Raw genomic sequence first — 24,091 nt, forward strand, 5'->3', positions numbered from 1 at the left:
TCATCTATCTGACTTGCCTCATTATCATTGGAAGCTTTATGCTTCCGTTATCCGTCTGCCCAATATCAGTTTGGGACATTATCTGATTGATTGATATTTGGCTGATAGGCAGCTGGTCAATATCACCAAAGATGGGAGGCAAGGTTGCTTCCAATGAACAAACATGGCCCATGGGGGTTCATCGGAGTTCCAAAGTTTGTTTCTCTTCATCAGTTGAAGCTCATCTCTCGTCAATATTATAAATTTTTGGTTCTAGGCACTAGCTTTTATTCAAATCTTTAGCTCGAAGTGGCCACGGTAGTGGCATGGACTGATGGTAGTCTGGAGCTATGTTCCATAGATGTCCTCAGTGTTCGATGAAACGTTGATGACAGACATCTGAATTCGACGTGAGATCCTGCTTCAACTACAACATTGAGCTCATCTCTTCAGAAGGTTCTACTTCTTATTAACCAACTTTGTTCTTTGTTTTACAGGGTAGGTTATTGTCCAATTTATATGCAGCTATGCACCCGTCCACTATGCCCTTGTATATGAGGTAAACACACACATTCACATTGCTCACTAATATTCAATCATAAGCTAACATTGTCGTCAGAGTGATAAGTGATAACTAAATTACTATTTACTTCACTCCATAGTAGAATTCAGAACTCAAGTGGGCATGGTCTGCCACACTCTCAACTTGTATTTCCTTTGTCAGCTGCATTTGTCTCTTTGAACTTTGAAGAAGAATAGTTGGGAGAGGTTTGCTTTCTAAATGGGGTCATAAATGTGCAGAGAGCTAAGGCCTCCAAAAAACGACACAAAGACCATGGCCAAGAAGCACTAGAAGAAATCATCGTAGTCCTTCCGACTTTTGAAACCCTGAGCATGCTCGCAACACTGGCAACGCAAGAGAGCGAATGTCCGGCAACTCGATCCACTGGTACAAGACATGTGGACGTCGTACGGCTCTGCTTCTCTACTACAGCACCTCCTAAGCCTGTTCCGTTTTATTTCATGTAAAGCTCATTCAACTTTCAATCTACGTATCGACAATGTGAACATATATACTGCCTCTTCAATATACTGTAAGTTCATTTTAGCGATTGACGATGTTTTGGCTTTGTGATTATTTTCTGTTTATTATGTGCTTCAAACACTGTATTCTAGCTACAGGATCCAATACGCTATAGAAAAGTTATATATATACTGTATATGGTACATCAGGGCCCATATATATTATTAAAAAAATCTTATATGTCGGCCCGATCAAAACTGGGCCAATTTTGCTTGGCGTGGCGTGGCCGCGCCCGGCTTTCTAGTTAGTTCCTAAATTTGTAGCACTGAAACCATGGCATTTCTCTATTTTTGCAGTAACTAATTTGTTCTTGGCCAATATTATTATCATACAAGTTTGTGTTTTCACCAAATGGCGATCAACAATTTGTTGCCGGATACTGAAGTGACAACATATGGTGTTGATAGGATTACGGCCATGGTTCATCGTTCGGCCGCTGCAGCGCTGCTCGGCAACCATCCTACAGGAAGGCTCACAACGGTCACAAGCAGCAGCCGCGGCAGCACGGCCGAACGGGCTCACTCGGGAACCGCTCCTATTGGAGTACACGTACGATATCCGTCTCCAACAAGTATTCTACCAACGGCCAACGCAGAGACTGAGAGCGAGCGAGCACCCGAGCAAGATGGCGACCGAGATTCAAGGATACTGCTCCGACGACGACACTTACGTGGTGTCGTTCGACGATGACTTCTTCGACGCCACGCTCACCAAATCCGGCGGCGAGGTGGAGTCGTGGCTGGAGGAGACATACCGCATCCACCGCCGCTGCCGCCATATGCTCATCGTCGGCCTCGACGTGGAGTGGCGCCCCGCCTCCGTGCCGGGCACCGTCGCCGTGCTGCAGATCTGCGTCGACCGCCGCTGCCTCGTCTTCCAGATCCTCCGCGCCGACTACGCCCCCGACGCGCTGTCCCGCTTCCTCGCCGATCCCAGGTTCACCTTCGTCGGGGTCGGGATCCGCGACGACGCGGCCAAGCTGTGGGTCGGGTAGGGGCTTGATGTGCCGCGCGCGCGGTGGACCTGCGCGCCCTCGCCGCCGACACGCTCGGGAAGGCCGACCTCCGCCGCGCGGGGCTGCAGGCGCTGGTGTGGGAGGTGCTGGGCGTGGAGATGGAGAAGCCGCACCACATCCGCGTCAGCGCCTGGGACAAGCGCAAGCTGTCGATGGAGCAGTTCAAGTACGCCTGCGCCGACGCGTTCGCGTCCATGGAGGTCGGCGAGAAGCTCTACACCTGCCCAACGGTAAATAATCCAGGATCGTTTCGAATCCACGGTTGTTTACGACGAAAGATGATATCGTGTCGTGCCTTTAATTATGGTGTGGCATGTAAAATTTCTGCTCTAGTACGGTAGTAGTTAACTAGTTATCGCCGATGTGGTGATCGTACTGTTTGTTGCTTAGACTACTGGTTGGAACCGGAACTTATTGAATGATTATATCTACCGTCGAGTGATTCGGTTTTTTTTTTCTTGTCGTATGGCGGATTCTGTAGCTGTTTGATAGATGCCGTCTGAAATCTTTGCCGCTTGCTTCTGGGACCTATTTCGTTGTCTTCTGATGATCTGATCAATCGCCAAGCCAGCTGAGACATTGCCTTCCGCCTCCAGCTCTTCCTGGTCCTGCCCGCTGCCCCTTCGGCCTTTCACCCGCAGCGCAGGAGGAGACGAGCGCCTGCTCCTGCAAACCAAACCACGGGAGCATTTTTGCCCGTCGCGGTCGCCGGAGAGTCGGAGACCGTGATCGCGTCACTGTCGCTGACGAGTGGCCTGTTCGCGTCATCGCGTGGGCTGCTGTCTTTTGCGTGCTGGACAGTGGAGCGGAGGCCGTGATCGATTTGGTGCTGGTTTAGCTTTCAAAAAGTTTCTTAAAAAGTGCTACAGTAGTCATCACATCGAATCTTGCGATACGTGCATGGAGCATCAAATATAGACGAAAAAAAAACTAATTGCACAATTTTGTTGGAAACTACGAGACGAACGTTTTGAGCCTAATTAGTCCATGATTGAATACTAATTACCAAATAAAAACGAAAGTACTATAGTAACCAAATTTCCAAAATTCACGAACTAAACATGCACTTGGTTGCGCGGCTGACCGGCTGTACCAGTACCACCTCGAAGACCGGATTTCTAGGCAACCCCACTTCACATGTGCCGCAGTAGTAGCATTGTGTAGGAGACTAGCACTCACTCCATCCAAAAATAACGTGTTTTCAAAGAATCAATGAATTATTACTAAATACTCGTATATATAAAAAGAATTATACCAAATATCTGTAATACATAATAAGTATCCTGAATGAATTATAAATTTACTCTTATAAACTTATTTAGAGATATAAATATTGATAATATTTTTTTATATATCTAGTCATTCTAGAAGAAGTTTGATTTAGCCGAACCGGATGATATTCTTTTTATGATTGAGGATTAGTTAGGCACTAATGACATGGTTAACTAAACCAATACAATCGAGAATTAATTCGGTGATAAAATCTGTATTCGGGCAAAATATTTAGTACAAACTGTCTACTCTATGGAATCATGAAAACCCGTTAAGAAAAGTCCTAAGAAGTTTTCAAATTTTTTTTGAAACTATGCACGTGCATAGTGTATCTATAAAATTTCATATTCAAAGTTAGAAGTATATAGATTAGAAGACAAAAGACAAAAATAGAGGCCAGGGTTAGCTTTGCGGCTGACATTGTATCTCGTCTATGGGCTATGGCTAGACAACCGCAGCTCGGATGGGTCGTCCTGTTCGTTTGACTTATAAGCCATACTTTTCAGCTGACGAACAATATTTTTTTCTCGCAACAAATCAGCCAACAGTACTTTTAGCCATGACTTATCAGCCAAACGAATAAGACCGGCAGTGGGGGATGTGAGACTTTCAACCATGGTTTATCAGCCAAGCGAATAGGACATGCAGTGGGGGATGTGAGACGGAGAACACACTGTCGCCAGTGGATCATAAGATGGGGACCAAATACTGAGGCCAAGAAATCATGCACTCGTATATGGACCCTTAGAGTAATACTACTATGCAATCTTAGATCTATTTTTTTCCATCTTCAACAACAGGTATGCTCGTAGGTATTACCACGGCCGTCCATTTTTCATTAGAACAAGTTGGCGATCGAATTTGCAAAGGACCGTAGAACCTATTTTTGCGGTTTAGTGTCACCTGTTAACCTACTATATAAGATCAATTGTGTAAGTTACTATCTGCAATCAGTGTAAGTGACACGCAATCGTTAAGTCACTTGTGCTGAAAACTACTGATGCACAACATTTTTACCATAAATAAACTCTTTTGTTTTTTTTAATTTTTTTTTTGCTGTCTTATGCTTCCAAATGTTTTGGCATCTTTGTGTCTTCTTTCCCACCATCGTTGTCTTTTTCTTTTCCTTCCCACCGTCGTGGTCTTTGGCAACGCTCATTCGTCTTTGTTTTTCATTCAAAGGAAGCCGTTTCAAAAAAGAAAAAGGGAAGCCGTTACGGTCTCTGAAGGACAAATGCAAAGATTTTTTATTTGGCCCTTCCTTTCCTCCGCTAGACCGCTACGGTGCTGACGTGCTATCCTGTGCTGACAGGTCTGGGCCCTGGGGTGTGACTGGGTGAGGAACCCAATTCCGAACGGGGTGGAAGAAAGGGCCAGTTTAGTTCCAGAATTTTTGGTAAAATGGACACTATAGCATTTTCGTTGTTATTTGGTAAATAGTGTCCAATCATAGTCTAATTAGGCTTAAAAGATTCGTCTCGTGGATTTCGTCTAAACTGTGTAATTAGTTTTATTTTTTATTTATATTTAATACTTCATGCATGCGTCTAAAGATTCGATGTGACAAGAAATATGAAAAATTTTGTAAAATTTTTGGGAACTAAATTGGGCCAAACTCCGTGGGAGTGGGACGGGACGAAGCGCAGAGTGCTGTGTGTTCCGGCGTTACCGCCACGACCACGATTCTTGATCAGACAGATTTTCCTCCCCTTCTATCCGTTGTTCCATTCGGCCATATAACTTTACTCCGTATGATTTTACTGGCAGCCAATTACAAGTGGGCCACGACACGAGAAACACTACTGGGGCCACTACTGTCAGTGAGTGCAAGGAAAGCCACGCATGCGCCGCGAACGTTTCTTCCAACCACCCCACGCGCCCGTAATGTGGGGCATACGCATACCCATTCTCATGCACAGCTACAGCGTACACTGGCAAAACCCCGCGTTGCTGCTGGAGTGATCAGGGCCGTCGATGCACGCGAAAACCCCAACCAAATGAAATCTCAGCCACTGAGCCATCCATTCGTGCGTGAACGGACGCACCACCCTTTCCGCGGTTCCTTCTACAAACAGGCCTATATACACCGCTCCCCAGAGCAGAGCGGTTCTTCTATCTATCGACGTCACAGAACCAGGGCCACGTTTAGGTAGCCGAATTCGGCGCCATCGGATTCACTGTAGCGCACTGTAGCGCACTGTAGCATTTTATTTGTATTTGGTAATAATTGTTCAATCATTGACTAATTAGGCTCAAAACGTTCGTCTCACAAAGTACAACCTAACTGTGCAATTAGTTTTTTATTCCGTCTACATTTAGTACTCCATGCATGTACCACAAGTTTGATGTGACGGGGAATCTTCTTTTTGCATAGTGCCAAAGTTGAGAGTTGGGAGCAACTAAACATGGCCCAGGTGAAAGTTGAAACCCCGGAGCCCGGAGACAGAGATGGTGACCAATATCTACCGCACCGAAGACGGCCACTTCGTGGTGTCGTTCGACGAGGATGCCATCCACACGACGCTCACGGACTCCGGCGCCGTGGTGGACGAGATCCAGCGCATCCACCGCCGCCGCCTCAACCGCCTCGTCGTCGGCATCGACGTGGAGTGGCGCCTGTCCACGTCTGTCGGTGCGGGACCCGATACCCCGCAAGGAAGGGAGAAGAACTAGTCTAAATAGGATTCTTCCCTCTGTAATCTTAGTAGTAGTATTATTCCGTAATCCTACTAGGAACTCTCATTGTAAACCGACTAGGACTCTGGCCTCCTGACTATATAAAGGAGGGCAGGGCTCCTTGGATCGGAGGTTCAGAGAACAATTGTACAACACAACACTTTACGATTAATCCAACGCAAAGGCTAACATCGACTGGACGTAGGGCTATTACTCGATCAAAGATCGAGGGTCCGAACCAGGATAAATCGACTGTCTCTTGCGTTAACCGTCGAGTTCTGCATACGCCGAAGCCCGAACATACTGCCCCAGGGACCCTCGTGGCAGGCTATCGGTGGTAAAACATCGACAGCTGGCGCGCCAGGTAGGGGCTTTCGGCGAATTTGCATCCGAGAGCTCGATGGACCTCGACAGCATGATCTTCTCGACGGGATCAACTTTCATCTTCGGCTCATGGATCTGCGAGGCGGACGACGAGAGCAAGCTCCAAGGCCGTCTCCTCGAAGATTCAGATCATCATCAGGACTTTTCTATTTCAGCGACAACGACAGATCGACTTGCCGAAAGATTCGCGCAGCTCGTAATGTCCAATCCAACTCGGATTCCACGACTTCACGCATCCGATTCAAACTCAAGTTCCGCTTCCGAGACGAAGTCTTATCCGAGTTCTTTTCTGACAAAACTCCAGAACATGACGTCAACCTATCAAGAATACTACTCGGAGTACACTCAGAGTATTTCAAAGAAGTCGAGTCCTCTTCCATTTAGACTCCACAACATGGCAACATCTTATCAGACATGGCCTGAAGGATCCACCTATCCCGTGCTTGAATGTCGCTGAAGGGAGCCCAGGAAGGTCTTATTTTAACTATAACATCTCAAGACTACATCGTTCACTGGCCAGGTACCGTTCCTGAGGATGACGACACCCAACTAGTCGACGATACGACAACAGCAACTCTACCCTACCAAGAAGGAGACTCGATCTATGACCTTGAAACCTTTACTAAAGTTATCAATAGCTCTGGCAGTACGAAAATCAATGACGATGACAGAACAACTCACGCTAGAGAAGTATTCATGATTCACCGTCCTCGATCACCATTGATCCCCTAGAAGTACCCAACGTTAGGTCTTCAGATGAATCCGAATCCAACATATCACCATTTATCTAGGGGCACGATGGTGAGACTGAGAGTTAGAGGCAAGCGAGAGAAAGAACGAACAAATTAAAACAAGGACGTCAACGCCGTGCTAAGCTGTGAAAGGACACTTGGATCAAATATGAGTCAGATCTAGCTGAGTACAACAGAAGAAAATCAGAGTGAGAGGTCGAAGAAGGACGAGCAGCGAATACACCCTACGATAAGATCCGAGAAGCACTAGAAGAACTCAGGACGACTTCACATCCCAATGAAAAACAAGAACAGCTTCGGGACTTCCTCCGATCAACAGTCCTAAGGACGCACGATGGAAGAGCCCGCTCAAGACTACCAGACAGGTCAACATCTCATGAACAGGAAGATCAAAATCAAAGGAAGTCTGCCTTCGAGAGACTTGGACCAAGCGGAAGTCACAACGGAGAAAGTAGAAGAAATCATAATCAAAAAGACCAGGTCGAACAAACAAGGAAAACCAGAAGCAAAAGCACCCACAAGGATAGCTACGCAAAACTACTCTCACCAAGACAACAGTTGGCAAGAAGGGGGCGCTGAATCAGAATACACAGAAGCCAGAACACATGATAGATTCTCCTATTTTGTAAATAGACTGGCTTCAATACGACTACCTCACCAGTTCAAACCGTCCAACCACTCCAAGTATGATGGCAAGACCGAACCAAAGCAATGGCTCAGGGTTTACTCGCAATCGATTGAATTGGCCGAAGGAGACGATGACATCAAGACCTTGTTCTTTCCCATGGCCCTAGAAACCATGCCCCTTTAGTGGTTTGATAAATTAAATCCAGGATTAATCAGAAATTGGGAAGACTTGCAAAGAGCTTTCTGTGAAAATTTTGCAGGAATTATTACACATCCAATCACCCACGCAGAGTTAAAAAGGCTCAAGCAAAAAGGAGGGGAAAGACTAAGAAATTACTATCGACGATTTGGCGAACTATGAGCTCAAGTACACGACATCACCCAACGAGAAGTAATCGAAGCTTTCTCTCACGGAATCATGGCTAGGTGGCAATTTCAAGACTTTTGCAAAGAAAACCCAAGAAACAATGAAGAATTCAGACAAATAGTGGAAAAGATGATTACTGCAGAGGAAAAAAATAAGAAAAAGATTCCCGGATAGAAACAACAGAGACAACCCGGACAGGCAAATTCCTCGAAACAACAGACATCAGGAGAGAAAGCGTGGTCCAGACAACACAGTAGCAATGGCTGACAAATCAAAGAAGTTTTCAAAACCTAGAAGATATGACGACATTGAGAACATACGTTGCCCCTTGCACCCCAATGGAAAACATACCATCGGAAATTGCTACACCTTCAATGAAAGATACACAAGAAAAGATAGTAAGGGGAACAATAAAGAAGACAATCAGAAAAAAGAAGAAGACAACCATGAAAACAAAGGATTCCAAAAATCCAGGGGAATAGTGACAGTAATCTTTGCCGGAGTTCCAGATTCTAGAAGCAAACATCAAGAAAAGCTAGCGTTACGAACCATCATGGCAGCAGAACCTGCTACACCAAGATATCTCAATTGGTCAGAGTACCCAATACAATTTTCAAGAGAAGACCAATGGACCAGCATAGGAAACATAGGCCATTACCCACTGGTTCTAGATCCAACCATTGCCGGTATGACTGTTACGAAAGTACTAATCGACGGAGGAGCCAGACTCAACATTATTTTTTCAGAAACTCTAAGGAAGATGGGACTACAACTCGCCGGGATGATCACACCAACAAGCACACCTTTTTATGGCATAGTACCCGACAAGACAGCAATGCCACTTGGACAAATCACCCTACCGGTTACTTTTAGGACTCCCTCGAACTACCGTACAGAATTCATCAAATTTGAAGTCGTGGACTTCGATTCATCATATCATGCAATCCTTAGGCGCCCAGCACTAGCAAACTTCTTGACAATATCACATTATCCGTATCTGTTGCTTAAGATACCAGAGCCTAATGGTGTTCTCTCTCTTCGAAGTGATCTGAAGTGCGCATTTGACTATGATGTTTAGATAATCCAAATTGCAGCAAAAGCACAGGCCAACGATGGAAGAAAAGAAATAACCACTGTTGTAGCAGAAATGAGCCTAGAAGAGCTCGAGATACTAGCTAAAAGACCAAGCATCCTAGCACCACCAAAAGAAGCCGACGTCAAGCAAATCAACCTAGGCACCGGTGATCCCTCAAAAATGGCAACCATCAGTGCCCACCTATCAGTAAAATAGGAACTCGCGCTCACCAACTTTCTTCGGGACAACAAGGATATCTTCGCTAGGAAGCCGGCCGACATGCCAAGGGTCCTAAGAGAGTTGGCTGAGCATAGAATTGATATCAATGAAGGCTCCAAGCCTGTGAAGCAACAACTATGATGATTCTCTCCCAACAAGAAGGCAGCAATTAAAAAGGAAATTACAAAACTAATGGCAGCTGGATTCATTAGAGAAATCCTCCATCCAGATTGGCTAGCAAACCCAGTTCTAGTACAGAAAAAGAATACGAACAAGTGGCGCATGTGTGTCGACTACATAGATCTCAACAAACACTGCTCGAAAGATCCGTTTGGGCTACCATGCATTGATTAGATAGTTGATTCAAATAGCAGGATCTGCCCTATTATCCTTCCTTGATTGCTATTCAGGATATCACCAGATCACATTAAAGGAACAAGACCAGAGCAAGACATCTTTCATCACTCCATTCGGTGCCTACTGCTATAAAACCATGCATTTGGACTAAAAAATGCTGGTGCAACTTACCAAAGAGCTATCCAAACATGCCTTGGTGATTAAATTAGCAAAAACATAGAAGCATACGTAGATGACGTAGTGGTAAAGATAAAGAACCCGGATACACTAATCGAAGACTTAAAGCAAACTTTTGAAAACCTGAAAAGATGGAGGTGGAAACTGAATCCAAGCAAGTATGTATTCGGAGTCCCTTCAGGACAACTACTCAGATTCTTGGTTAGTCATCGTGAAATCGAAGCAAGCGCCAAGCAGATTCGAGCCATAACAGAGATGGGCCCTCCTCGAAGTGTCAAAGATATGTAGAAACTAACAGGCTGCATGGCGGCCCTCAATCATTTCATATCAAGACTGGGTGAAAAAGGGTTACCTTTCTTTAAACTACTAAAGAAGATAGACAAGTTCGAGTGGACGAAAGAAGCCAATGAAGCTTTCAAGAAACTTAAGGCATACCTCACCTCCTCACTAGTTCTCACACCTCCAAAGAAAGACAAAGACATGATGCTATACATTATGGCAACTTCCACTGTAGTCAGCACAGCGATAGTAGTAGAAAGAGAAGAAGAAGGGCGCGTGTATAAAGTACAACGCCCGGTATACTACATCAGCGAAGTACTGTCAGAATTAAAAATCCGGTACCCGCATGTGCAAAAACTACTCTACGCCCTATTGATCACTTCACGCAAGCTTCGCCACTATTTTGAAAGCCACAAGATTACTGTGGTGACAGATTTCCCACTCGGAGACATCTTACACAACAGAGACACAACAGGGCGCATATCTAAGTGGGCGGTTGAACTCGATGCTCTCAACATCAATTTCACCCCACGGAAAGCAATTAAATCTCAAGCCCTTGCCGATTTTGTTGCTGAATGGACAGAGATTCAACAACCTATGTCAAATACAATCCTTAACCACCACAAGATGTACTTTGATGGATCACTCAAGCTAGGCGGAGCTGGTGCGGGCGTTCTCCCAATCTCTCTGGACATAAAACAACTCAAGTATGTCCTTCAGATATTATGGCAAGCTACCAACAATGAAGCAAAATACGAAGCTCTCATCCACGGGCTACGAGTGGTAATTACCCTCGGAATCAAGCGATTACTCGTATACGGCGATTCAGTAGTAGTCATCAACCAAGTCAACAAAGATTGGGATTGCACCAAAGAAAACATGGGTGCTTACTGCGCTGAAATCCAAAAACTCAAAAAACATTTCCAAGGATTAGAAATTCTATATGTCCTGCGTGATTTCAATATTACAGCAGATGTCCTCACCAAGCTCGGATCAAACAGGGTAAAGGTCCCACCCGGCGTATTCATAGAGGAGTTATCAGCTTCTTCTATCAAACAACCCGGTGAGACAACCCCATAACTCACAGTCAAAGGCAACCAGATTCTGGTAATCAACACTTCATGGACACAGGCTTTTATTGATTATATCAAAGAAAATAAGTTGCCAGCAGATAAAGAGGAAGCTATCTGAGTTGTTCGTAGAAGCAAAAACTACGTCCTAGTGGGGGACAAGCTCTACAGAAGAGCCACATCGTTAGGAGTACTCCTAAAATACGTCTCATTTGAAGAAGGCAAAGAAATCCTAGGCGAAATACACTCAGGTTGCTGTGGAAATCATGCTGCTTCAAGAACACTAGTAGGCAAGGCATGTCGCACCGGATTCTACCGGCCAACCGCTTTGAAAGATGTAGAAGAACTTGTCAGAAAATGCAAAGGTTATCAAATGTTCGCAAGACAAGCTCATATGCCAGCTCACAATCTCATCTGCATCCCACCCGTTTGGCCTTTCTCCTGTTGGGGGCTAGATCAAGTAGGACCTCTCAAGAAAGCAAAGGGCGGTTTCGAGTACATCTTTGTAGCAATTGTCAAGTTCACCAAGTGGATCGAATACAAACCACTCGCAAAATACAGCGCAGCCAAAGTAGTTGAGTTCATCCAAGACATTATGCACCGCTTCGGCATGCCCAATCGAATCATCACAGATTTGGGTTCTCCCTTCATAGCTACAGAATTCAAAAGTTGGGCATAGGATTGTGGCTTCAGCATAGATTATGCGTCAGTCGCACATCCAAAAGCCAACAGACAGGTAGAAAGGGCTAATGGACTCATACTAGCCGGATTAAAACCAAGACTGTATGAAGAGCTAGCAGACTATGGATCAAAATAGATTAAAGAATTACCCAAAGTAGTATGGGGACTACGAACTCAAATAAGCAGAGCCACCGGATACTCGCCTTTGTTCCTAGTTTATGGATCAGAAGCCGTACTACCTTCCGACTTGATTTGGACATCACCAAGGATAGAATAGTATGACAAAGCAGAAGCAGAACACACTAGAAGATTAGAACTCGACAGTATAGAAGAAGTCAGAGTAAATGCTACCCTTCAATCAGCAAGGTACCTCCAAGGATTAAGACGCCACTACAACAAGAATACCCAGCCTCGATCACTACAAGTCAGAGACCTAGTGCTAAGAAGAATACAAAAAAATGACAGACGCCATAAATTACTTAGTCCTTGGGAAGGTCATTTTATTGTCTCAAAAGTCACTGGACCAGGCACGTACAAGTTAATAACTAAAGATGAGAAAGGAGTCAGCAATTCATGGCACATCAGCCAACTAAGAAGATTCTACGCCTGAAAACAACTCAAGGAAGAATACATGTACAAACCATAAGAGATCAACGTTCATGACCAATAAAGATGGTGTTCCTCGATAACTTATGTATTATGACTTGTCAAACAATCATGATCAATAAAGATGGTTTCTCGACAACACATGTCTGGCTTTCCCCGAGTTATTTCTTGAAAGCAAAATGGCTAAAAATACGCTTGAGCATCCTGGCTGAGAGCAAAATAGCTAAAAAGACGCTTGAGCCCGCTGATGAGGGTAGCTAATAAGCTAACACCCAAACCATAAAGCAAAATAGCTAAAAATACGCCTGAGCATCCCGTCCGAGAGCAAAATAGCTGAAAAGATGCTTGAGCCCGCTAATGAGGGTAGCTAACAAGCTAACACCCGAACCAAAAAGCAAAATGGTAGAAAATACACCTGAGCATCCCGTCCGAGAGCAAAATAGCTGAAAAGACACTTGAGCCCACCGATGAGGGTAGCTAACAAGCTAACACCCGAACCAAAAAGCAAAATGGCTGAAAATACACCTGAGCATCCCGATCGATAGCAAAATAGCTAAAAAGATGCTTGAGCCCGCCGATGAGGGTAGCTAACAAGCTAACACCCGAAACAAAAAGCAAAATGGCTGAAAATACGCCTAAGCATCCCGGTCGAGAGTAAAATAGCTAAAAAGATGCTTGAGCCCGCCGATGAAGCAAGAGGCTCAGGGGCTACACTCAAATGGATGTACTTTTTCTTCAAAAAAAGGGGCACAAACTACTCAAAGACCCCAAGAAGCGCTACACGGTTTCACTCAGCAAAGCACTCAGACAACGCTTGTACTTCTCGGTAGGACCTGAAGGAGCAAGATGAGGCTTCCAGAAATCAACCATGAAGTGCTCGGGGGCCTACCGATCCTAAGAAGTTTTTGCAACTAAGGAAAGAGACAGATGCTGAACACAGTTCAAGTTAAGAGAAAAAGCTAAAAAGGAGAAGCTGAAGACGCTTGAGATCTTCGGTCCTAAGTCTTTTCAGTACTAACAAGAGCCCAGAGTTTGTCAAGAGAATGTTCTATACCGAGTTGTTTACATGGCGTAGACGAAAGCCAGACAAGCACTCGACAGATCAAGAAAGGTTGTCAACACAAAGACCTACATATAACGAGTTGCTTACATGGCATAGAAGAAGGACAGAAAAGTACTCGACAAATCAAGAAAGTTTGTCAAGATAACACGCAGAGTTGTTTACATGGCAAAGACAAAAGCAAGACAAAGTACTCAGCAAGTCAAGTAACTCTGATCACTTGGACAACTCATCCAAAGAATAAACAAGGCATCCAGGCAAAGAAGACATCAACAAAAAATCTTTATTCAAAAAGAAGTATAATGTCATATTACAAGGCGCGAGCATAAAGGTCAATTACATCAAGCGTCATCATCAGGAGAAGAGAACAATATTAAGATTATCTACAATTCTACTGGCTAAGTCTTCGACCTCAGGCTCCATCCTCTCAACGGCATCAATGGATTCTTGACTATCGGCTTCCTCGGCTATCTTGGACAAAGGCGCCTCTAGAGCAAGAACCCAGACCTAAGCCAGGACATTCCTGGTAAACAGTTGGGCGCACCTCTTCATGAACTCTTGGAAACGAGTCGGAATTCAAGGAATTAACTAAGCCTAAGATTGCCCATCATCCGCTGGAGTTCAGAGAACATCAGCTACTGAACGAAAGGATTTCCACAAAGCTTTCCAATTTTCAGTAGCCGTCGCCAACTTACCAGACAAGTCTTCAATAGTTTTTTGGGCCTGCACAAGATCTCTATCAGCTCCACGCCTAATCAACTTAGCAAGCGTAAGTTCTTCCTCAGCATGAGTAATTACCTCCTCAGCCTTGTTGTGACTAGAACGAATAAGAGTCTTCATTTCATCAATGCCTCTGAGAGCTTATGCTTTTCAACTCGAAGAGCTGGACAAGGCACCAAACAACAAGTCAGCAGAAAGAAAATTTTGAATACAGAAGGAAACAAAAAGAACCCGCAATACCATTGCACTCTTTCTTCGCGGCCTCCAAGTTCTTCATGGCCTCCGAATTCTTTAAAGCCTCCTGGATAGCAGCATCCCTCTACTTCTTAGCCTCAACAACCCGGTCATGAAGAGCTTGTTCCTCCTTCTAATGTGTTTGACGCTCAGCCTCCATCTCGGCCTAGTAGAGATCTAGCTCTGCCTTTAGGCTGCTCAACTCAGAAGACAACTTCTTCTCGGTTTCCAATGAGAAAAAGAAGCCAGTATGGTCCTAAGAGAAGGACTGAACAAAAAGAAAGAGAGAAAAAAGGCATAAGAACAGGAGAAAGATGAACATCCAAAGAAAGAACTTTAGAAAACTTACTTAGAGTTTTTCTCCAAAAGAAGTTGCAAAGGTCACAAAGTCTCCCCAAGAAGCGGTCAACTCTGACAACCGATGAGTGGCATCAAATTGATGAACCACATCTTCAGTAGAAAGAGGAGTGGAGGGAGAAGATGGCCAATGCGGAGAAGGCAAGATCAAGGACACATCATGGGAAGTCCCGGCTACCTCCCTAGATGAATCCACCACCACGGCCACGGTCACCTCCGAGGCAACCAAGTCAGCAGCAGCATCATCACCAAAAAGCCTTGTCCCCCCCACAACCACTTTACCGACCATGCACTCTGAGTCCTAAGGCTTAGTACTCAGTGGCACACCAGAGGGCTGGCAAGAAGTCAATGGAGGGATGAGAGAAGACGAAGGCCTGAAAGTTGATAAAGAAACTCGCCAATGAGAACAAGAGAAAAGGAGAACGGAAGCAAAGAGACGAAACCAGAATCCACTCACCCAGCTATCTTCTTCTTCGCAAAACAAAAAGAAGACCTTGCAAGGGGAACCACGACAGCAAAAACGTCCCCGCCACTCGGCGGTAGGAGCGGCGTAGCCGGTACCGGAGCCCCGGAAGAACTCGGTACTAGAGCTATAGAAGAACTCAACACCGGAGCTATAGAAAAACTCGGTGCAGGAGCCTCAAAAGAACCCATACCCGATGACCGCTTACTACAAAAAGATCAAGACCAAAGTCAAAACAAAGAGGAAGGATTCAACAGTAGGAAAATAAGAAAACAACTCACCACCGCATGATAAGGGGTGCATCATCGTCCTCTTCTTCCTCAGTCTCGACCAAGGCCACCATAGCACCAGCTGAAAAAAGAACAAAAGTACTCGGTTTAAGATAAAAATAAGAAGACAAAGGGACAGAGTGTATTAATATGCTCACCTAAGAGCATGCTAGCTACAACTGGAGTACCTAGATGAGTACTTGGCTGGCGAGACTTCTTGGAAGCAGGTAAACCAGATGAAGAACCATCCGCTCACCCCCTCTCCGAGACACTACGAGGACCTCAAGGGACAGGACGAGGAACATATTCTTCATATACATCAACAACTCTAGAAGAAACTCCAGGAAACACTGTGGTGATTGGGAACTTACTGGTTACAGAAGCCCCAGCATGGTTCTCCCTAGTATTCACCACGGTAGGGAAGACATCAAGGGGAATTGGGTCAACAAAGTTGCGCCCCAATTCCTACGAAAAGAGTAAACAACAAGACAAGGAAAATTAAGCAAAAATGGATACAGCAAAAGAAATACAGAAAGTACCCACACGAAGAGAAAATAACTTACAGCTGGAGGCAAGTTGTTGGCAGAGTACTCAGAGACAATAAGCGGGACAACGGTTGCTCCTTTCAGCATCTTCTAGAGATGCTCGAGTACCTCCTCATCGGTCAACTCAAGGGCAGGGACCATACATGAAGGATCCTCAGCCCCAGAGTACTCGAAACCAAGGTTCTCTCGCTCCTCCAGAGGCTGAACACGACGATGAAGAAAGCTCAAGACAATACCGAAGCTGGTCAAGCCCTGCTGTTTCAGAGTACTTATCCTATCAAGAAATGGCTGGATCGCCTGAACCTCAGCCGTCGTCACATGGTTCTTATCCCATCGGTCATTAACCAAGGGAGCAGATCTAGAGTGAACAACAAGAGAAGGAATTAGATTGGTGGCGTCAAACCAGTCGGCACGTCAATCCCTCACAGAATCAACCAGGTCATAGTCAAAGAACTTGCTCTTAAGACCCTGGTGAAATTGAATCCCGCAGCCACCAAGAACACTGGTGTCTTCGCGACGGGGTTGGGGTTTCAGACGAAAGAAGTAGCGAAAGAGAGAAAGAGAAGGCGGAATTCCAAGGAAAGTTTCACAAAGATGAACAAAGACAGAAAGGTGAAGGACTGCATTGGGAGAAAGATGATTTAGGCTAATCCCAAAATAGCTGAGAAATTGATGAAGAAAGGCGGAGGCAGGAAGGCAAAGCCTAGCACGGATGAAGGAGACAAAAAGAACGATCTCACTAGGACCTAGAGCAGGGACCCGATGCTCGCCTAGAACTCTCCATTCAGCAATGTCCTTGCTCTAGATCAAACCATCGCTGATAAGTTTCTGAAGCTGATCTTCAGTCGTCATCGGAGCCGGCCAAGCCTTCTGGGCAGCCCTCATGGCCACGAACTATTGGTTCTCAATCATGGAAAGTGATGATTCCTCATCCACGAAGGTTGCCTAGGACTTGCTCACGGCCTTCTTCCTACCCATGTACTAACTGAGGCAAAAAGGCACTAGGGGAAGAAAAGGCTGGGACGGTGGCGCTAAGATGGCGATGGTGGAGGTGCAAGGGCTAGGGTTTTCAAGGCAAAGGTAGGGTACCAAAGAAAAAGAGGACGAAGGCCTTTAAATAGATTTTACACTGGTAAAAACGTGGCCCACCAGGCTCGTTAAAACACGGTGTGAGAACGCAACGGTCTATTTACTGACACAGCTAAAATGATGGAAGGCACAAATTCACACAACGGTACAGTTCAACGGGTAGATTTCGGACTTATCCATCTAGCAAAACGGCAGAGTTACCATATGGTTGCAAAAAGAACTCATCAGCCATGAAGCAATGGAAGGTTACCTCACAAGGAACATAACAACCGGTTCTAACATAAAGAACTCAGGAATCTCATAGACAACCAGAACATCAGCAGAATAAAGAATGACTACTCAGAAGATAAGATTCTCTCTAATGACTTCAAAAGATACAAGATCACACATCTTACAAGACCCAACGAACTTGGAACTATGACAGGCAAGTAGCAAAAAAGGAATCCGGAAACAACTAGGCTCTAGAACGACTACGTGTTCCAAATCGCTACTCGGTAGAACAAACCGCATTCGGCTACACTGTTTTCTTCAAAGGACAGACGCAGTGCACCCAAGGCAGAAATTAGCAGAACGGTAGGACAACATAGAGCAAAGAAGGCCGGCAGGCATCTGTCTACCCAAGTTTGATGTGATGCTGGATATGGTGTTGATCTGCACCGGACAGTCTCAAGACAAGCGGCGAGGATCAACCCAGAACTACCAGATGAAGGAACGAAGCCCACATCACAAGACTCTCTCCAACTACCGCCACATACATCCTGGTACATTGCCACTACGGGATTAGCCTACCTCTAATCCCTATCACAAGACTCCCTCCAACTATGGCAACACACACAAGAACTGCAACATAAACCCGGGGGCTGCTCTACCTCACAAACTACCATATTCATGACTATAGAGACTTTAGAACAAGCAACAAAACGCTCAACGAATCAAAACAGCACCTAGGAGGGTATTTATAGACCGAAGGAGCGGTGCACATGGACTAGGAGCACCAATAAAACAAGCCTAACAAAGGACACAGTGAAAAGACAGAATTCAATGAAAGAGGACTCAGGTGGAAGGAACAGTACTCAAGAACAAGCATATTCAAAAAGATATACCAACACTGTATAACTCATGAACAAACAGCATTCACACTCAACCACCACCATACAACTACATCTGACAATAGCAGACTACCAGAGAATATGCCAAGACCCTGCATCCGAGTTCTTCCTGAACAAAACAATCCAGATATATGCTCGGGGGCTGCAACATGAGAGGTATATAGGTCTTTCGAACAACTCAGATTAAAGACCCTCCAACTTTTTGTTCCAAATAGCAAGAGGCTCGGGAGCTACACTCAGTAAGTGCATTTTTTCCTTCAAAAAAGCGCACGTCACTCAGAAGACTTCTTCAAGACAGACGACTTCAAGGCCATAGGATAAAAAGAACCCAGACATATCTGAGCTCTTTTTGACAAAAAGAACCCAGACATAGATAAATCCGAGCTCTTTTCGACAAAGAACCCGGATATATGCTCGGGAACCCTTCGATGAAAAATCAGGGCGACTTCAAGAAAAGACCCTCAAGCTCCTTGTGCCAAACAGCAAGAGCCTCGGGGGCTATATCCAAATGGGAGTACTTTTTTCTTCAAAAAGGTACACACCACGCGAAGATCTCACGAAGCGCTACACGGTTTCGCTCAAGAAAGCACTCGGACGATGCTTGTTCCTGCTCGACAAGACTTGAAGGAATAAGACGAGGCTTCCAGAACTCAACCATGAAGTGCTCGGGGGCTTGTCGGTGCGGGACCCACGGGATACCCCGCAAGGAAGGGAGAAGAACTAGTCTAACTAGGATTCTTCCCCCTGTAATCTTAGTAGTAGTATTATTCCGTAATCCTACTAGGAACTCTCATTGTAAACCAACTAGGACTCTGACCTCCTGACTATATAAAGGAGGGCAGGGCTCCTTGGATCGGAGTTTTAGAGAACAATTGTACAACACAACACTTTACGATCAATCCAACACAAAGGCTAACGCTGACTGGACGTAGCGCTATTACTCGATCAAAGATCGAGGGTCCGAACCAGGATAAATCGACTATCTCTTGTGTTAACCGTCGAGTTCTGCATACGCCAAAGCCCGGACATACTGTCCCGGGGACCCCCGTGGTAGGCTATCGGTGGTAAAACATCGACAACGTCCACGGGCCACGTGCCCCCGGTCGCCCTGCTACAGATCTGCGTCGGCTGCCGCTGCCTCGTCTTCAATGTCCTGTTCACTTATGCTAAAATTTAGTCTAAGCTGATGTTTATGCTAAAACGTTGTGCTGTGAGAGCAAAATACGTTTATATGTCTGAAAAGTAGCTCAAGCGAACAGGGCCAAGATCCTCCACGCCGACGAGCGCTTCACCTTCATGGGCGTCGGGGTCCGCGACGACGCGGCCAAGCTACGGTCCGGGTATGGGCTCAAGGTCGAGCGCATGGTCGACCTGCGCACGCTCGCCGCCACCACGCTCGGGAAGCCCGCCCTGCGCCGCTGTGCGGCGCCGGGCTGCAGACGCTAGTGTTCAGGATGGAGAAGCCGCACCATGTGCGTGTCAGCGCGTGGGACGCGCGCAAGCTCACGTATGACCAGCTCAAGTACGCCTGTGTCGACGCCTTCGCGTCGTTCGAGGTTGGCCGTTGGCTCTTCGACGGCGACTACTAGTCCACTGGTCTAGATGTGGTGTGACGTGAGGTCTTCTATGCCGTGCATTTGTCCCGTTCGTTTGGCTCATAAGAGACAGCTGAAAGTACGGTTGTCTGATTAATCGTGAGAGGAAAATATTGTTCGTTGACTGAAAAAAATACGCCTGGTAAGCCATTCCAACAGGGGCATTATCCTTCCTTGATCTGTGTCATCGTCATCTTTTAGTTCCTTACTTGGTGCCGTTCTTAGTCCTCGTTGTCGTTGATGTCTCCTTGAATCTGTATTCTCGTGTCTGTTTGTCTTTAATCTGTATTCTCGTGTCCTGTAATGACGCTGTTAATATTCGTAGTACTACTGTCGTTTTCGTTGCGTGGATTGTACGCATGGCATTTGAACTTCCACTCGAGCATTGGCGTACGATGATTCCCGTGGTTCGTCGACGCCCATTTGGCAGCTGTGTTTGAATTTTCAATTGCCGTCCTCTGGAATCTTCGCCTTTTGCTCCTAAAACCTATCCTCTGCTAAGATGTTGAATAGCCAAGCCGGTCAATACGTACTTCTTTTTTCATGGACTGCTTTTTCACCATCATGGATGCCATAAAGCCTGTACATGTGACAAAGGAATCAAAAGAAAATAAATACTCCTTACTTTTAAAATAAATCAACTTTTAAAGTTATCCTAAACTATTTAAAATTTAATCAAATTTATAAAAAATACCATAAATATTCACAAGACCAAATTAATATCACTAGTACATTATAAAACAGATGTTATTTTTCTCTATAAAATTAGTTAAAACTAAAAATAGTTTGGCTTAGAATGATTCTATGAGTTGATTTATTTTAGGTATAGTCCGATGAAGTTTACTACCTCAGTTCTATAAATGAAATGGAAGTAATTATAGAAGTGTTTAGTTAAATATTCTTAATTTGATCAAATTTATATAAATAATATTAATATTTAAGGCAATTAATATGAAACATTACTATATTAGTAATTTTTGTGAGACCCCGCTGATGGGCTGGGCCGCCAAACTACTGTAGCTCGGTGTTGGTATTGTAGTATGGAGGGTTGCCGGTTACTGCACCAACGGAAAATGACTGTAGCAGTAGACTTAGTACCATATCGGAAGTGGGAGGCAACCGAACCAACTTAAAAGTCTGGGCTCTGGAAAGCTATTGAACTCTGGTTTAAACTTTTTGCGCGAAGCGAGGATGAAAGCACAAGAGAGTTAATTAGCAGGCGTGGTCTATTCAACGTGTAGAGTGGATCTTAGCCGTCTTCCCGGGCTGGGGCGTTACAAATGGTATTTAGAGCCAACTCTCGCGGTTTCACGGACATATGGCTCGGGAGCTTGGACAGGTTGCGCATGGCTCTATAAGAGCATGCAGTTGGGCCGGGGAGCTGGGAATATGGACATGGGCCAACCGAGTCTCGCGGTTTCACGGATATATGACTCGGAAGCTCGGACATGTTGGCACTTGGGCTAAGGAGCTGGGAATATAAACGTGGGCCAAGAAAATCAGTCCTGGACATTTGTCGCGTTTGGTAGGTTGATTCGGCCCTTGACGAGGACGTCGAATCCTAAGGGCGGGTGTATGTGAGACCCCGCTGATGGGCCTAGCTAGGCCAGTCTAATGGGCTAGGCCACCGAACACTGTAGCTCAGGTGGTGGTATTGTAGCATGGAGGGTTGATGGTTACTGTAGCAATAGAAGTGACTGTAGCAGTAGACTTAGTACCACATCGAAATCTGGGAGGCAACCGAACCAACTTAAAAGCCTGAGCTCTGGAAAGCTATTGAACTCCGGCTCGAATTTTTTGCGCGAAGCGAGGACGAAAGTGCAAGAGAGTTAATTAGCAGGCGTGGTCCATTCAACGTGTAGAGTGGATCTTAGCCGTCTTCCCGGGCTGGGACGTTACAATTTTGTAGTCGGTATAATTATTTGGAGTCATAGGTGTTTGTTCTTTGTAACTTATTTTTTGTTCTTTGTAAACTTTATTTGCGTCATACCAGCACAGTGATTTGCAACATGAGAAAAAGGCTGGAGCAGCAGTGTCTTTTTTCTACAGCCGATCACAGCCTCCTTCCAACAGGGCACGCAACCTGTGCCCCGTTCGTTTGGCTGATAAGGCATGACTAAAAGTATTGTTGTCTGATTTGCTATGAGAGAAAAATATTATTTATTTATTGAAAAAATACGGCTTATAAACCAAGACGTTGTTGGGTCTTGCCCAGCATGTTTCTTTCCTCTTGACCTGCCTCTGTTTGTCCCAATGTCCCTCCACACACGGCAACTCCGCTACAATCTGATCGGATGCAGTACTGACGAGTCTTGCCGGTCAAAGAATCACCATTCATCAAATTTGTTCCACTGCCAATGTGGGCCAGGAGGAACCACAATTCGTATGCCACTCCCACGGCCTCAAACAAATATCTCCGCTTGCGCTTGGCGACGCGCCAGGAGCACGGTGAACAACCCAACAGTCGTTTGACTGCACACCCCCTTCTTGCATCCGTCGTAGAGTACATTTTGTTTAAAAAAGAAATCAAATTTTGAGTTTAACTAATATTAATTTTCTGTAAAATAGTTCAGATTTGAGAAACTTCGAGTAGTCTTTCTGGGGCGGTGGGAACTGCGAATGTATGGTTAATTGTCCATATAGTACTGGACAATGGATGTGGATCCATAGCGACTGTTGTTCGTCAACGTATTCCCTCCATCCCAGTAGCTAGATAAGGATGACATGTACTCCTCCGTCCGTTTTTAATTGTCGTTTTCACTTCTTCAGAAATTAAACCTTCTTAATTTTAATTAAATATATATATATAGAAAATATTAATATTTATGACACATAATTAGTATCTTTAGATATATCGTTGAATCTCTTTTCATAATGAATTTATTTGATTAAGAGTACTCACTACACTCCACAAAGAAATTTGAAGCATAAATTAATGATCAAGCAAAATAACTAGATACTCCTCAAAACTCAAAAATACCAGTGGACGGGGATAAATAATGTTGAACGGTGCGAAGTAATGTGTGGAAACACAGAGACAATCTTTGGAAGAGTTATATAAAAAAGGAATGTTATCCAAATCAAAGGAATGTACAGTGAAATTTGGCTAATCTGCTAAGAGCAACTTTAGCACTCTTTTTATATTCTTCCGCGTTGATTGAAATATCTTGAAATTTAGGTCAAAAATACTCTCCAACATTTGTTCAAATACATCTCATTATTTCTGTCAATTATTTTTGGTTTGACATTTGCCAAAAATATAGACTGAAGTCAATTTTTAAATAAAGTAACTAAGAAAATATAGAACAATTGTTAGAGGGTGAAAGAGATATAAATAAATGATTTTTATATAATGCATCTCTAAAAGAATTTTCTCGGCCCAGTTTTAAAGCAAACGGTCGAGGATGCTATAAGACTGTCTCCAACAACCGCAACAAAAAATACAAGACCTATTCGTCCTTTAAGTAGCGCTACAGACAAATGATTTAATACATAGTCTTAGTCTTCTCAACAATAAGACCCAAAAGTCAACCATTTTTACATATGGGTCTTCAGGAGAGAAGATACTCAGATTTAGATTATGCCTCAACTGACACCTAAAATAGGTCTTTCATAGGTACAGGTATCACGTTGAAAACCCATTTTAGGCCCTCTTTGGTAGGGCTCCGACGGGCTCCGGCTCCTGCATTGTAGGTGGGTGTCGGCCACCCAGCGGCCGACAGGTCCCTACAGGAGCAGGAGCCGCGGAGCCAGAAAAATGAGCTTCTCCAGCTCCGATGGTGTCTGTGAGAGAGGAAAGAATGAGAGAGAAAAATGGCTCCGGTGAACAGTAACCAGGTGTTAGCCGTTGGACGGCCGACAGGCCGGAGCCGGAGCCACCCGAGCCCTGCCAAAGAGGACCTTAGTTTTGGTTTCTATAGCCGAGTCTCATGTCAACGTATCCGTTTGTGTTCCTATCTTGGTTTCCTTTCTAGTGCTACAACCCCGACCCCAACGCGCAGAGCGAGAGAGCCCGACCTCACACGAAGGC

The 24,091-nt window shown here is 44.9% G+C and overlaps 2 pseudogenes; both read left to right on the forward strand.

Annotated features, from left to right (window-relative positions):
* Positions 1-1,667: 1,667 nt before the first annotated feature.
* LOC136452931 (3'-5' exonuclease-like) lies at positions 1,668-2,500 on the forward strand (annotated as a pseudogene).
* A 3,298-nt stretch (positions 2,501-5,798) lies between these two features.
* On the forward strand, positions 5,799-20,074 carry LOC136452932 (3'-5' exonuclease-like; annotated as a pseudogene).
* Positions 20,075-24,091: the final 4,017 nt, after the last annotated feature.

The sequence above is a fragment of the Miscanthus floridulus genome, chromosome 5 (assembly GCF_019320115.1).
Source record: "Miscanthus floridulus cultivar M001 chromosome 5, ASM1932011v1, whole genome shotgun sequence".
Classification (NCBI taxonomy): Eukaryota; Viridiplantae; Streptophyta; class Magnoliopsida; order Poales; family Poaceae; genus Miscanthus; species Miscanthus floridulus.